General features: G+C 47.2%; 1 long non-coding RNA gene across 1 annotated transcript in view; it reads left to right on the top strand.

Annotated features, from left to right (window-relative positions):
* The first annotated feature begins 1,090 nt into the window (after positions 1–1,090).
* Positions 1,091–14,592, top strand: part of LOC109301262 — a 43,261-nt gene continuing 29,759 nt past the window's right edge. The window contains exon 1 of the long non-coding RNA XR_002098488.1: positions 1,091–1,333. This is a non-coding gene — a long non-coding RNA (uncharacterized LOC109301262). The remainder of the gene's footprint in view (positions 1,334–14,592) is intronic.

Genomic DNA, 14,592 nt, shown 5'->3' with positions numbered 1-14,592 from the left:
ACCCAGTAAATGGCATTTCTTATGTTCAAGGAGTCTGGGGCAAAGCATGGAATTGAACTGGTTGTGTCAAGTCCCAGCCTACTGCCCAGACTACTGGACTGTCCTTTCTCTCCACAAAGGATCTTGTTATTTTTAGAATGCTTCAGGCCATTGGCTGGTCTTGCTCTGAGGAGACAGCTGCTGCTACTCCATACGCAGCAAGGTTCAAGCCTTAATGTTATCACGTGACCAGTCCCATGGACACTAACGGGACAACTCTCATATGCAGAATGTTAAGTGAGTGCTTGGGACCTCGCTGAATCTGAGCCGTGAAGCAGAGAGGTGGTAATTAGGGCTTCTGGGCATCAGTCCTGGCTCTGACAGGCCCTGGTCTGCCTGCCTGAACCATGTGGCTGGTCATGCTTATCAGCTGCACAAGGCTGCTGGGAGGCTGAGCTGGGGCTCATGTTCTGCAGAGGACTTTGGAAGGCAGTGGGGTCTGATGGCAACAAAAATGTTCTCGTGCTGTCCTGCTGGTGTGCCCAGGTCACAATTTCTGGGAACCACCTGCATGGAAGAGGTTAGCTCAAGCCTCCTGCAGGCTCCACTGCTTTTTCCTTTGCCTCCCTTTGGTCTCCTCCTGACAACATTCAGAAAGGTGACTTGCTTTTGTTCCCAAAGTCTGCACCTGACCTTATTTTTGTCCTTCCAGGTGCCTACCCGCAGCTTGCCTGACCTGAGAGCCTGAGCAGGAAACCTTACAAAAACAGGATTTTTTGTTGCGTGCTGGCACTGCTGCTTCTAGTCCCCACAGAAAATGCTGGAGGGAGTGGAAAAGGAAGATATGGAGGAAATAAGTTAATCGAACAACTAGCAAGGTGCTGGCTCAGATCCAAGTTGGTCTGGGTGGAGACACAGATCAGCAGCCTTTCCTTTCCCAAGTTTCAGTCTCAATTTCCTACTGGCAGTCTGCCATGTAGTGTGGGATTTCATGACAAAAGGGGCAGTTAGAGGGCATATTTTCATCCTTGTGGTCTCTTATGCATAGACACTTGTTTCTGGGATCACTGCATGGGATCCTTGACATCAAGAACATTTGAATGCATGCATGCCATGATCTAGGAAATGAAGGAGTTTCATTGTGCTTGGGCTCTCAGGGGCTGAGGGGGATTCATACATTTTAAGACAAGAAGGGACTGGTACATTAGTTTGACCTAGAGAGCACAGGCCACAGACCCTGACCCAGGACTTCATTACACTCATCACTCATGTGTCAGCTACAGCAAATCTTTTAGAAAGATGACCAGTCTGCACTGAAAGACTCCATGTGATGGAGAATCTGTCACGTGCCCTGGTAAGTTTTGCCAAAGGTTAATTACTCTCTGCACTGAATTTAATGTGGCTTCAGTTCTTACCTTTGTCTTATAGATGAAGAGTCCTCTGCTACCAGAAACCAGTTGAGAGCAAACAAGTCACTTCACTTTTCCTTCATTAACCTCAACTGAGTGTCCGAAGGCAAGTCTCTGGACTTTGATTGATTCTTGTAGCTTCTTTCTGAACCCTAACTAGGGATGGAGAACTGTTTTAACCACAGGTTAAGGTAGATCACTGTTGCTATGAACTGGATTCTAGCAAGGCCTCCCTAATGTGGGAATGCAACATTTTCATCTGGGCCCTCCTAGTGTCTCACAATCACGTGTCAGACTGGCTAGAGGCTGGGCTCTCACCTGGGTTAGCCTGCACTACTTGCAGAGACAAACCCTTCCTATTGATATTGACTGGAGGTGAAACAGTGCTAGAACCTGCTCGCTATGTAAATATGATTAAGGTTGATTTAACCATGTCTTCTTGGCAAACTTAGAGTTCTGCAGCACTGCCCTTCAATGCAGTGTGCTGCCTTGTGCAGGTTGTGCACTACACTGGAGGCAGTGTAGTCAGTTCCGCGTGGGCAAGGTTCTTTGGGTAGATGTGATAGCTTTTATTAGACCAACTGACTAGATGGAAAAAAGTTTTTTGCAAGCTTTTGGGCACAATCACCTTTGTTCAGGCATAGGAAGTCTCTGCTGTTCTGAGACTTCAGAACAGTAGGACTTGAGACTTGGGGAGTGTCGTCATGATAGGTTGCAGATACAGGAAAACCTGGACAGGCTGGAAAGCTGGATGGACTGGAACCAGATGAAGTTCAACATTCAGAAGTGTAAGGTTCTCCATCTGGGGGCAAACAATCCACAACATACCTACAGGCTCGGTGGCAACAATTTGACTTGCATCAGGGCCAAAAGGGACCTAGGGGTAGTGATCAACCATCACGTGACCATGAGCCGACAGTGCGATGCTGTGGCCAGCAGGGCAAACAACACACTGGCATGCATTAACTGTTGCATCTCATGCAAAACTAAGGAAGTGATACCCCCACTGTACTCCACACTGGTGAGACCATAGCTGGAGTACTGCAACCAGTTCTGGGTGCCGCACTTCAACAAGGACGTGGAAAAACTTGAGAGGGTCCATCGAAGAGCCACCCATATGATGAGGGACTTGCAAGGCAAGACATACAAGGAGAGGCTGAGGGACTTGGGCCTCTTCAGTCTACAGAAGAGAAAGCTGAGAGGGGACTTGGTAGCAACTTACTGCTACATCAGGGAGTACATCAAGAACTCAGTGAACAGCTGTTCACCAGGGCACCCCTGGGGAAGACCAGAAGTAATGGATGCAAACTCCTGGAAGGCTGCTTCAGGGTCAGTTCCAGGAAAAACTCCTTCATAGTCAGGGTGTCCAGACTGTTGAATAAACTCCCTCCAGTGGTGGTGCAGTCACCTGCCCTGGAATCTTCAAAAGGAGCCTGAACAGTCACTTTGCTGGGGTCACTTGATCCCAGTTGCCTAGTGCAGGGGGACTAGACCCAATGATCTACAAGGTCCCTTCCAGCCCCTAACAATCTATGAATCTATAAGACTCCAAGGAATAAAAGTAGCTAAAAATGTGACAGGATATTTGCTGTTGAGGTTAGCTTCTTTTTTCTTCATGTTGTGAAGTTTACATTTCAGCAGACTTCCTATGCCTGAAGAAGGGTGACTGCGCCCAAAAGCCTGCAAAGAACTTTTCCACAAGTACTCAGTTGGTCTAATAAAAGATATCACATCTTTGCAAAGAGCCAAAACCCCAGTCAGCTCTGTGTGGCACTTCAAACACTCTGTTAATACTTTCGAGGAACAGGGCCAGTGAGACTTCCCCAGAGCTAGCTGGCCTACTCCTCGTCTACATGGAGCCAAGTGTGATGTGAATGTGGTGATGCTACTTCTATTTAGAAAGGACACCACATGGAATAGGGCTGTGTGAAATGGCATCATTCTGTTTCGACTTGAGTTTCGAGGTTTCAACAGAACAGCATTTTGTTTTGAATTTCATTTTGATTTGAAACTGCTATTCCATTTCATCGAAACAGTGATGCTGTTTCGCTGCTGTTTTGACGTTTTGCCAATATGCTGTAACGGGCAAGCTCAAAACAGTCTGTCTCGTCTGGCAGGCAGATGGGAGCCCACAACCCCAGGAGGGCTGCGGGGGCTGTGCCAGTCCTCCCAGGGCTGCAGGCCCCCATCTGCCTGCCAGATGAGGGAGGGAAGCCAGGTACTGCCACGTGGGACCAGGGAGCTGGGGAAGGGAATTGAACCTGATCACTCGGTTCCCCTCCCCAGCATTACGATCGATTTGGCTGGGGAAGGGACCTGAGCCCAGCTGGGCTGAGTTCCCATCCCCAGCACTACGATCCGGCTGGGGAAAGGAACTCAGCCCAGCTGAGCTGAGTTCCCTACCCCTGTCCCATTGTAGCCCTGGGGATGGGAACTCAGCCCAGCTGGGCTCAGTTCCCTTCCCCTGCACTGTGATAGGCTTCCCACAGCCCAGCCATGGGAGGTGGAGAGAGCCAGGGCTGCACTCCCAGCTGAGCCACATGGGGCTGTGGAGCCACTAGGAATGCAGCCCTGGTTTTCCTCTGTCTCCCACCACCTGGCTGCTGGCTGCTGGCTGCTTCAAAACTCAAAATGTTTCAAAACTTTTGAAACATTTCGACTAGCCTCATTTTGTTTTGAGGCTGTTTCAAAGCCCTTTGTTTCAATTTGATTTCACTGTTTCAAGCTTGAAATGAGTCAAAACAGTGTTGAATAGAAACAGCTGGTGAAATTTCACACAGCCCTAATGTGGAACAGTATGGTGTGTCTGAGGGCACCCCTGCTGGGGCTGGTGTACTTTCTGTGCAGACATGGACTCAGTTTGATTCCAAGTGAGCAGAGCCTCACCTGAGTTATCTGCATTCCAGTTACTGCAGGGTAAACCTGAGTTATCTACTAGTAGCAGGGATGGATTCAGGATTTCTCAAAGAGGGGTGAGGAAGGAGCAACCTGCATTGCAGGGGTGGTTATACCCTTTGCTCCCAGTCTCCCCCACTCCCACTAGTGGTGACTCCATGCTGCATGCTGTGGAAGCCTCCAATGACTTTTCTAAGTCCCAAAAGCAGGTGAAAATCCCCCCTTCCTTCCCCTTCCAGCTCAGAGGAGGGAAAAGAGGAGGGAAGGGGTGTGACTCTGAGCCAGAAGGGAAGGGACATTTTCATGTTTTTAGGGACTTTGAAAAGGGCAGTTCAATCCAAAAGGGTGGTGCAGCCACACTACTGCACCCCCTCTGGACTCACCCCTGACCAGTAGCATAACTTGGAGGGAGGCATGAGCAAGGCAGCACCAGGTGCCAATTCAGAAGGGAATCCAGAATAGCAGCCGCCAGGGACCCCACACTGCCACCACGGCTGCTGCAGAAGCTCCTGTTCAAGGAGTTTGTGCTGAGCCCACCCCAGGGTACCAAAATGTCAAGTTACACCTGTTACCAACACTCAAATGACTCCTCTTAAGTTAGCCCTCTCAAGAGGTGCAGTCATACTGTGAAATAGCATTTGGTATAAACTGAGCTCCTCTGATTCTTTTCCACTGAATTGTGGGAGAGCTTGTTGGTCCTATGTGCATATTTAAGGAGAGGAAAATTATGGGAAGGTTCTGGAAGACTAATGGCACTTGAATGACACAAGTCTCAGTGCAGAGGACACTTTTTTCTCAGTCCAGTTTTAGCTTATGCCTCCTGACACACCAGTCAGTTCAGGTTATAAGCATCACCACGCTTGATATCAGAGTTTTTACAGGAGGATGGAACTTGAGATAGAGGCAACATTTCAGTTATAACTTAAGTTTTATCATGTAGTTCATGTTAGCTTGGAGAGGCCAGCGAGGATCAGGCATTCTGGAGGCAGGAAGAAAAAAGGTTAGTTCCTCCATACTGCACTCATGTGGAAAATTTCTTTTAAAGTTGATTTATAATGTGATTAAACTGGCTTGAGTGGCTACAACTGAAATATAGTTTGCACTGACCTATGTGACTGCAGATTACCAATAGTATAAAGAGCCCTCCAGGTTTGGCTGTGACAGATGTCAGGGTTTCATTTTGGGTGATGTCAGTGTTTGTATAGATGTGGCTGTGACTGGTTTATTCCTATCTTGCCCTCCCACTCTTGCCTGCAAAAACCATGCAGGCACTGATCACAACCCACAGTGACCTCAAAGACTTGGTAAAACAGCTGGATAATCATGACTCAGACTTTATTTGGTAGGATTTCCATTTTTTTCCAGCAGCATTCAGAGAAGGCACCACACACTTTAAAACCAGGTGGAATAAACAAACCACCTTGCTTTCTCAGGGAGGTGCAGCTGAGCAGTGGGGGGGCAGATGCTGTACTCAGATGGCCAAATGCAGGCATGGTACACCCTGGCCAGAGTCAGTGCAGAAATGAACTCAAGGCCTTTTGTTTTAAGTGCATTTTTAGTGGCCAGATTTTCCAAAGGACTTTCCTCCCCTTTAGCCAACTGAACTTCCTGGCCTATCATAGCTGCCAAACACCCAGCAGTCACACCCTTCTCTCTGCCTCTGCTTATCCACCTTTAAAAGGGGCTAATTACCCTGGTCTCTTTGGGTATCTACACACGTGCTCCAGGGTGGGGGGTGGTGCTTTAATTAAAGCGGCTCTAAGAGCTGCTCTAATTAAAACGCCTGCAACATCACATGTATTCAGCATCCCACACATCAGAATGGTGGTGGGGGTGCTTTAACTGAAGCTCATTCGACAAGCTTTAGTTAAAGTGCCCCTGCTGCCATTTTGAAACATGGGGATGCTGAATACATGTGACACAGAGCCTGCTGGAGAATGCTAATGAGCACGCTCCAGCAGACTCACAGCAGACTCTATTAATCAAGTCTGCTCCGTGTGCTAATTAGCACACATCAGAGCAGAGCTCTGTCACATGTATAAGTGCCCTTTGTAACTGATGGTCTGATCTCAATGGGATCTGGCAAAAATGTGGCCATGCATTAGAAACCCAAATAGGCACTAAGGACAGATCTCCAAAGGGATTTAGGTACCTGTCTCCCACTGCAATCAGAAAGTGTCCATGGGAGCTGGGGATCTGAGCCTTATCTCTTTGGGAAATCTGTCCTGTGGAGGGCCTGTGCTTATCTAACTGGGATTATGAAACCAAGGGATTACAGCTCAAATGGGAGATAATTCTGCATGAGAACCAGTCCTATCGCAAAGGGACCAGAGAAGACCAGGGCAAGCAGCTTGAAGACTCTGACCACATGCTGCATTCCTCTGCTGCACTCACTGGATGTGCCATCTGCGAGCTCACTGCGTTTCATTATCAAACAAACTACTTTTATCTAAATGCCACTATGCCTGTGTCTAACTCAGGGTCTTAAGTATGTCAGCTGCAGCATGCAGAGCAAATCAGCCTCATGGGACTGGAGGAGTCACAGGGCAGCTGGTCTATACACATGGAGCCAGTTAGAGAGAAAATAAAAATTCTCTGGGGATTGTAATAGAAGTTTAGTTTACTGCAACTGTAGGACATTAATTTTGGGACCTATTGTAGAAACACCCAGCAATTAATTTTTTTTTTTAACAAAGAGAAGGGAAATAAGAAAATATAAATAGCAAGGCTGAGAGGGTGGCGAGGGAGGGGGGGATCAGCAAAAGACAAAGCTGTCTTTGATGAAATAATTGCCTTTGGTGTCTCCTTAAGTCCTCCTAAACAGGATGGTAAATATTTCAAAGTTAACTGGGACTTTAAATGCGGTTTCTGCCACTGGAGTATCCATGCAAAGGGACATAGGAATGTAAAGCAGGCTGGGGTGAGAAAAGGTCTGGGACACAGAGGACATTGCTGTCTTTCAGGGTTTCTCAGGCTGGGATTCATGGAGTCCTGTGGGCAAACTTCCAGAGTTAGGAATGGGAAAGGAGGAGAAGGGGAAGGGGCAATATAAGTGGAGGAAAAGAAAGACAAGAAAAAATGAAGAGGGACTCTGTGATTCTCTCTTAGGTGTCTGGAGAGCTGCATTGTGGTTGCAGTGACATGAGGTTACCCAAACATGGACTCCTGGGGTACACAACAGCGATACAACTGGACACTCTTTGCACCCTGGGCAGCCCTGGTATACAGGGCAGCACCAGCTGCCACGGCTCTAATGGCTGCAGCTGCTATTTTTGCACCCCTCCTCCTCCAGAGCCTGCCCCAGTCACCTCCCTCATACTCCCCATTATGCTTCCAGTACACAGCATACTTCAAAACGGGCACATAACCTAACACATTTTGAGAACCGCTGCTGTATTTAGCAAGGGACAGATACTGGTGGTGAAAGCTGGAAGAAAATGTTCTTTTGGCCAGCTGACACTGTTAACTGCCCTAGTCCCTTTTATTAAGAGCTAAGAGTCTTATGGTGATACCACCCACCCTGCACATACACAGTTCCCAGTGATCAGGACCCTTGCTCAGTCACTGTTATTTAATTATTGAAATTGTCCAGTGCTTTGGGCATGTAAATGACCATATAAAATGCTATTGTTATCTTTCTGATATGCTTATGCTGTGTGGCCATACGAGCCTGATCCTATTCCTACTGAACTAGGGTCCTGGCTAAGGAACAGGCACTGCAGGCTATTGTGGTGAGCCTCAGCTCTTGGAAACATGCAGCCATCCCAGAATCTCATTTTTTAAAGTAAATGTCTAGTCTTCATCACTCCAGATCAAAGTTTGAAAACATGAACTGAATGTCTTCAGTGAGCCTGAGATAATGTGAGAGAAGAAGTTGCCCTGAGAATGACAGATAAAATATTTACTTTGTGAAGGCTTACCTGAATGGGAAATTCACTAGCATACTGACAAATACAGTGCTACAAAGTTTGTTGGCATAGCAGTGTTGGCCAGGAGTGTGGAACAAAAATCATGTTTATCCGGCAGTTATGCCAGCAACCCCCACCTCCCCTTCTTCCCATGTACAGCTAATACCAGCAAAACAGCCCTTTTGCCAAGGCAAGTTTTGTTGTTCTGCTGGGTTTAATTTAATTATGCTGGCTAAAGAAATTAGGGCCATGCGAAACAGCACCGTTCCACTTCAACTTCTGTTTCAACAGAACAGTGTTTCGTTTTGTTTCGAAAGCACTGTTTCGTTCCGCCTCCCCCAGTCGGGCTGAGTTTCCCAGTGCTGGGAACTGAGCCCAGCGGCAGGAGGCATCTCCCCCTGCCGGGCTCAGTTCCCAGCAGCTCGCAGGCCGTGGAGCTCAGCTCGGTGGCGGGAGATGGAGCGCCGTGCCAGCTCTGCCTGCCGTCTGCCACCAGGTTGAGCTCCACGGGGCTGGCGGAGCCGATCAGAGCGCAGCCCGGTGGCAGGAGGTGGGGAGAGCTAGGGCTGCGCTCCCCGCTGGGCTGAGCCACATGGGGCTGCAGAGACACTGGGAGCACAGCCCCGGCTCTCCCCACCTCCCACCACCTGTCTGGCTGCTTCAAAATTTGAAACGTCTCAACTGGCCTCATTTTATTTTGAGGCTGTTTCGAAGCCCTTCATTTCATTTTGACGTCGCTGTTTCAAGCTCAAAATGAGTTGAAACAGCACTGAAACAAAACAGCCGGCGAAGCTTTGCACAGCCCTAAAAGAAATCCCTCTGATGGTATAAACCAGGGGTGGCCAACCTGTGGATTGGGTAGCCTGTCCGTGTGGTACACGGCAGACCAGGGAGTGGACAGGCAGCACAGTGGCAGATAGGGTGGGGAGCAGAAAACAGAGCAACAAATTGGGCAGGGAGCACAGGACAGGAAGCAGAAAGCAGAGCAGATCAGGGAAGGAGCAAATGACAGAGAAGAAGCCAGAATAGATGATTGGGTAGGGTAAGGGGATCAGAGTGGCACTCAGAGAGGGTGTGAGGCTAATTTGTGGTATGCCTACCAAAAAGGTTGGCTTCTATTGGCATAAACTGCTTCTGCTAAGAGTCTTTCCTAGAATCATAGAGAAGAGGTGGGGCTGGAAGGGACCTCCAGGGGTCATCTAATCCAACCACCTCCCTGAGGCAGGATCATCCCAATCCAAACCATCCTGTACACTTTTCCATAATCTAAACTCTTTGTAAAACTGCTTGACACAACACAAGACATAACCTGCCACAAGTAAAGCAGGGGAACCACAGCAGCCAATGTCCTGCTTCTATAAAAGGTTGTTAATACACACTCAAGAGATCCCAGAAAGAGGGCCATGGAGAAAGACAACCTGGCCCCCCCAGTCCGTATCAATCTACCCATAGGGTAAAATTTCTTCCTAACCCCAAATATGGCTATCAGCTTGCCCCTGAGAGGAGGGGGAAGACGCTCTACCCAGGAACCTCTGGCTTTAGTCTCAGCAGATATAGTATAGCATAGCTGTAGTATAGGCTAATCCCTAATGTGGAATATACTATAATCACTCCCAAAGTTATATGAAATAAATCAAAAGTACTCCTAATCCAGACTAAGAGTTTTCACACAGGGAGTTACACTGGAAACAACTATGGTATAATTCTACCAGTCTCAGGATGCTGGTAAATTCGGTCATGCAAACAAGCCCTGACTCTTCAGAGAGCCTGAGACAATTGCATCAAGAGGGGAACTGTTCCTGGTGTAACTGAGGCAGTGACATCAACATGAGGCTTCAGACAGCCTGAAACAATGACTCTAAGATTTGGAGCTGCTCTGAGTGTAATCAGTTTGGCAGCATCTGCCTGAGCCTTCAGGCAACCTGGGACAATACCTCAATGAAAGGGGGAACCATGCTGTGCATGCCAACAGGAACTCAGTGCCAAGACAGCCTGGCTGTGCATGTAGAAGGAAGGAAAGTGCAACAGATCAAAGCATTCATGCAAGCAGATACCGGCTGGGTGGTAGGGAAGCACCAGGACCCATTCTGTGCTTCAGGTAGAAAGAAAGGATTGCTGCTGCTGCTGCTCCCAGGGGACTGCCTGGCTTCCATGCTGTGAGGGCAAGGTCACAGCTCTGCTCCTTGTTACCCAATCTCTGCCTCTAGAGCAGGGGTGTCAAGCTCATCAGGCCCAGGGGGCCAGATGAATGGCGTGACCAGTGCTACTCACGCAGTAGTATAACGATAGGTGGGTGAGTGGGGCAAGAGCTCCGGGTGCTGCTTAAAGGGTGGGGTGGGCACTAGAGGGATGCCTCAGCCTCCCATCCCTGTCCCTGCCTTCTCCCTGACATGCTGAGCCTTCAGCAGCTCCAGCTCTGGCAGGAGGGAAGTGGCGCACAGTGCAGGAGCAGTGGCTGAAGTTGGCTGTTACAATGGGAGAGGTCACTTCCTTTTTTGCCACCAAAGATTGGTGTTTAAATGGCTGTTTGATACACATCAGTGGCAAAAAAGGTGACATCTCCTGCTGCAGAAGCAAATCTCCGGTTGCAAATCCTGTACCATGGGCTGTGCCACTGCCCAGGGCACAGTATTAGCCAGTTAGTTCTCCATGCTCACTCATTTTCTTTACTAATCCAGTGATGTTTCCATCATATACATATACATACATACATGCATTATATATCTTTATATCTATATCTATATATAATATGTGTGTGTGTGTGTTTAAACCAAATTCTTGATTCAGCAAAGCACCTTTGAGACTGGGCTTCAGATGTGTTGACTCCAATAGGATTTGGGTCGGGCCCATAAGCAACATGCATTATTTATATTTCACCACAGAAGAAGAAGCTTAAGTCTGATCCAAAATACATATTATTCTTTCATCAGTGTCCTTAAGCTATCAGCGCAGCATAAACATGACCATATTGATTTGGTACCTATCAATGAGCTGTATAGAACGGCCACCACGAGCACTATCTGGAAATGACCTGTTTGCAGAAACGCTGACTGAATAGCATTCAGCAATCTGACCTCAAGTGCACCTTGGTTTGCCTACTTAGGCACTGTTCCTAGTTACTGTTGACTTGCTTCTCCAGAGGATAAAATGCAAATGAATGATTAACAAGCTCCTAGAGCCCCAGTGCATTAGCATGTTTTTAGTAATTAATACTGGTGCAAATGCATTTCAATGAATTAATGAAGTTTCTGTTACTTGGGTGGAATTTCCTGTTGCCGGCACCTGGGTTGGATTTGCTGTATATTTGCATAAGCATGCACATATGTAACTCTGGACACAAACAAACCGAGCCATTTCTAGATACACGTGGTCAAATGCTGCAGGCTCCTGTGTAAATATATGTTGGGGGGGGAGGGAGGGCTTCAGGGTTCAAGGTTCAGTGGCTCCTCTCTCAGTAGGAAAGGAAACAAAGTGTTTGCGATGACTCTTGTATGACACAGCAGCATCTGGCACAGTCTGGGGAGTCTCTATTTACAGTTCACATTTCCAAACGTCTCTTCTGACACCTGGGGTGAGATGTCTCCTCCTTTCTTCCTCCCAATGCCTTCTCCCAGCCTGGTGATCCAGCCTCCTAAGCTTGGAGTTATGTGTGATACTTTGATGATATCGAGTGCAGGATTTCAGTTCTACCACCAGGAAGGTCCAAAAGGCAGCTGCTTATCTGACAAACCCCTTCCACTATGATGGGGCATGTTTATGAAGGTGTTGCTGAATACTCAGAGAAAAGAAGCCCCGTGCCCTCTCTTGGGTTCCTTGAAATGGCTTTGCACAGGAATGTGGCTGTGCCTGTGGACCTGTGCAAATTGCAGTTGTTTAGATTACCAGCCCAACTAAAAGAATTAAAGAAAAAACCATGGAAGCTTACACAGAATTAATTCTTTTCTCACTTTGTTGCCTCCACCAAAAATAAAAATCAAGTCAAACTGAACATTTTATCTGCCTTGAAACTAAACATTGCCCTCTGTTATCAGAGAAGGAAGCATTCTGACTCTTCTTAAATTAAAATGTAGGCACATTTCAAAATAAAATATTGCAGAATGAGAAATCAAAATATTTTGTATAAAACATGTTGGCTGCATATTTGTGTTTTCCTTCTTTTTTTTTTGGCATTTCTTTGGACTGAAGCTGTTTGACAGGGCTTGTGAATCACTGCAGTTGGCTCAAATTTGTGTCTTTCAGGAAATAAAATATTCAGCTGAAAAATGTTGCCCTGCTCTAGATGCCATTACTCAAGAAAGTTCTGTAGGCTTTTAACTTAAGAACTGACCGCAGAAACTTGCTGGCCAGTCTTCAGTGCTGCAGTGAAGCACAAGGCAAGAAGCAGTCTCTCAAGTAAGCAGGGTCAACCACTTCCGGCTATAAAGGAGCACCTGAAGGGGCATGAGAAGCCAGCGTTCAAACAGAGCACAGTTGTCAGGAGTGCCTGCCCTGATGCTGTGTTTGGCAGCTCTGTCCTGTGTCCAAGGTGGGGATGACTGACACAAAACCTTCATGGTCCCCTGGCTTCCTGGAAAGCCGGAAAGCATTAGATAGAGGTTTGAAAGGACAATGTAGTTCAGGGGCTGGGACACTGGACTGGGGGCTCAAGGGGTGGAACTTTGCCATGAGAAAGTAGGAGCTGATACTAGAGTGCAGCAGCTGCAGCAGCTCTGTGGCTTTCGATCTGCAGTCACTTTGCACAGTCAGTAACTCAACATTCACCTTTCCGCAGCTGATAAGGCTACCCAATAGCTACTAGTCCAACTATAAAAAAATGCGTGGTGTCTGTGCAGGCGTGGAGGTAAAAGTTGAGCTTTTAAGGGCATCCACTCTAATTGTCTGCATTTACATTTCCTGTTAGTTTCAACAGAAATGTTAGATCACATGGCTTTTGTGGATTTTATGTTTGTCCTTTTTTCAGAGTCAATAGAAAGTTGTGTCATCCAGCCTGCCATTACTTTTCAGTCACAAACATTCGATCTTTGAGCTCTGCAAGCCGCAAGCTGACCTAGCTAAACTTTTGGATCATTTGGAGGCACAGAAGCTTTTACTACGAAGATCCTGTCATGTTTACCATACTCAGGTGAACTATTCTAATATATAGTTTGCTAAACTGGGCAGAGAAAATGCAGTCATACTGCAGACTTGTGGTGGTGAATCGGTTATTCTCTCGAAGTGGGGGTGTTATGTTTTCTGTGCAAGAAAAGCAAGAAAGGGGTCATATAAATAGAGGCAGTAGCCACCCCACATCCTTCACTTGAATACAATTCTCAGAATTCTTGACCAGTTTCCTCCACTATAATCTACCAGATGTGCTCTGGCCATTGAACATCACCCCTCAAGTGTTGGAAACTGTGTGGTTTTCATGCTCTGTGACTTGGAATAGAATAAATAGAGAAAATTTAAACAGAGCTTTGAAAAGAGATGTAAGGGCTGGTTAGCAGCACACTCACACAAAACCCCAAACAACTTATTTCTTATTAAATCTCATACTGGCAAATTATGGCACACTGCTCTCCTGGGGGGGTGTGCAGTTTAGCCTCTTTCTGCTGATAAATGCAGGTGAAAAGCAGCATGATATATACAGAGCAGTAGAACCAGGATCTGGAATAACAGAAGTTTAAGATTAAGCCCCTAAGTCTATAGTCAGGCATCTAAATGAAGTGTCCCATGTTTCCAAGGGGTACTTGGGACTTAGTACTAAAATCATCTTCCCCATGAGCCCCTGTTAGCAGAGGGTGACAGTGCTGTGCTGGGGTAGGTGAGTCAAGCACGGTGAGTGTGTAGATGACTGTGCAGGCCGATGTGCTCAGAGCACCTTTTGTCACATCATTCACAGCACCACTTAATGTGTGAGCTGGGTCTGCCCTTGCAGCTCTGACCTGCTCCCTGATGATGCATCCTTTGTCTTATGTATTTTTTCCTGTCCAATGACAAGGTGCTACTGTTGCTGTTCAAACAGGCTACTGCCTTCTGTCCCCATGGCTCTCCACTGCAGGTGCTTAGAGCTCCAAAACATTAGCCAATTGGTCGAACTTGTCCAAGTGCCCTTTTCAGAGTGACCTTGAAGCCTTTCTTTGGACAATCATGTGTCCCCTACTCACATGCTATTTCACCATTTTGGTGGCTGCTGCTGCATTTCTGGGTCATCTCTCTGAGCCACAGGCCTGGCCCATTGCAACTGAGCCTTCATCATTAGCAACCTGGCTGGTGGGACAACTCGGCAGCGGCTGGGTGATGCACATGCCTGTTTCCTTACACTGATGATAGATAATATGGAAAATAACTTTAAATGTTGGCCTAAACCATTACCTTATATACTACCATGTTGGGGTAGTCTATTTATCAACACGCTGCACTCT

The sequence above is a fragment of the Gavialis gangeticus genome, unplaced genomic scaffold (assembly GCF_001723915.1).
Source record: "Gavialis gangeticus isolate Ggan-Ray unplaced genomic scaffold, GavGan_comp1, whole genome shotgun sequence".
In the NCBI taxonomy this organism is placed as follows: Eukaryota; Metazoa; Chordata; order Crocodylia; family Gavialidae; genus Gavialis; species Gavialis gangeticus.
The sequence above is the reverse complement of the archived record's forward strand: the minus strand, read 5'-3'. Positions and strand labels throughout refer to the sequence as shown.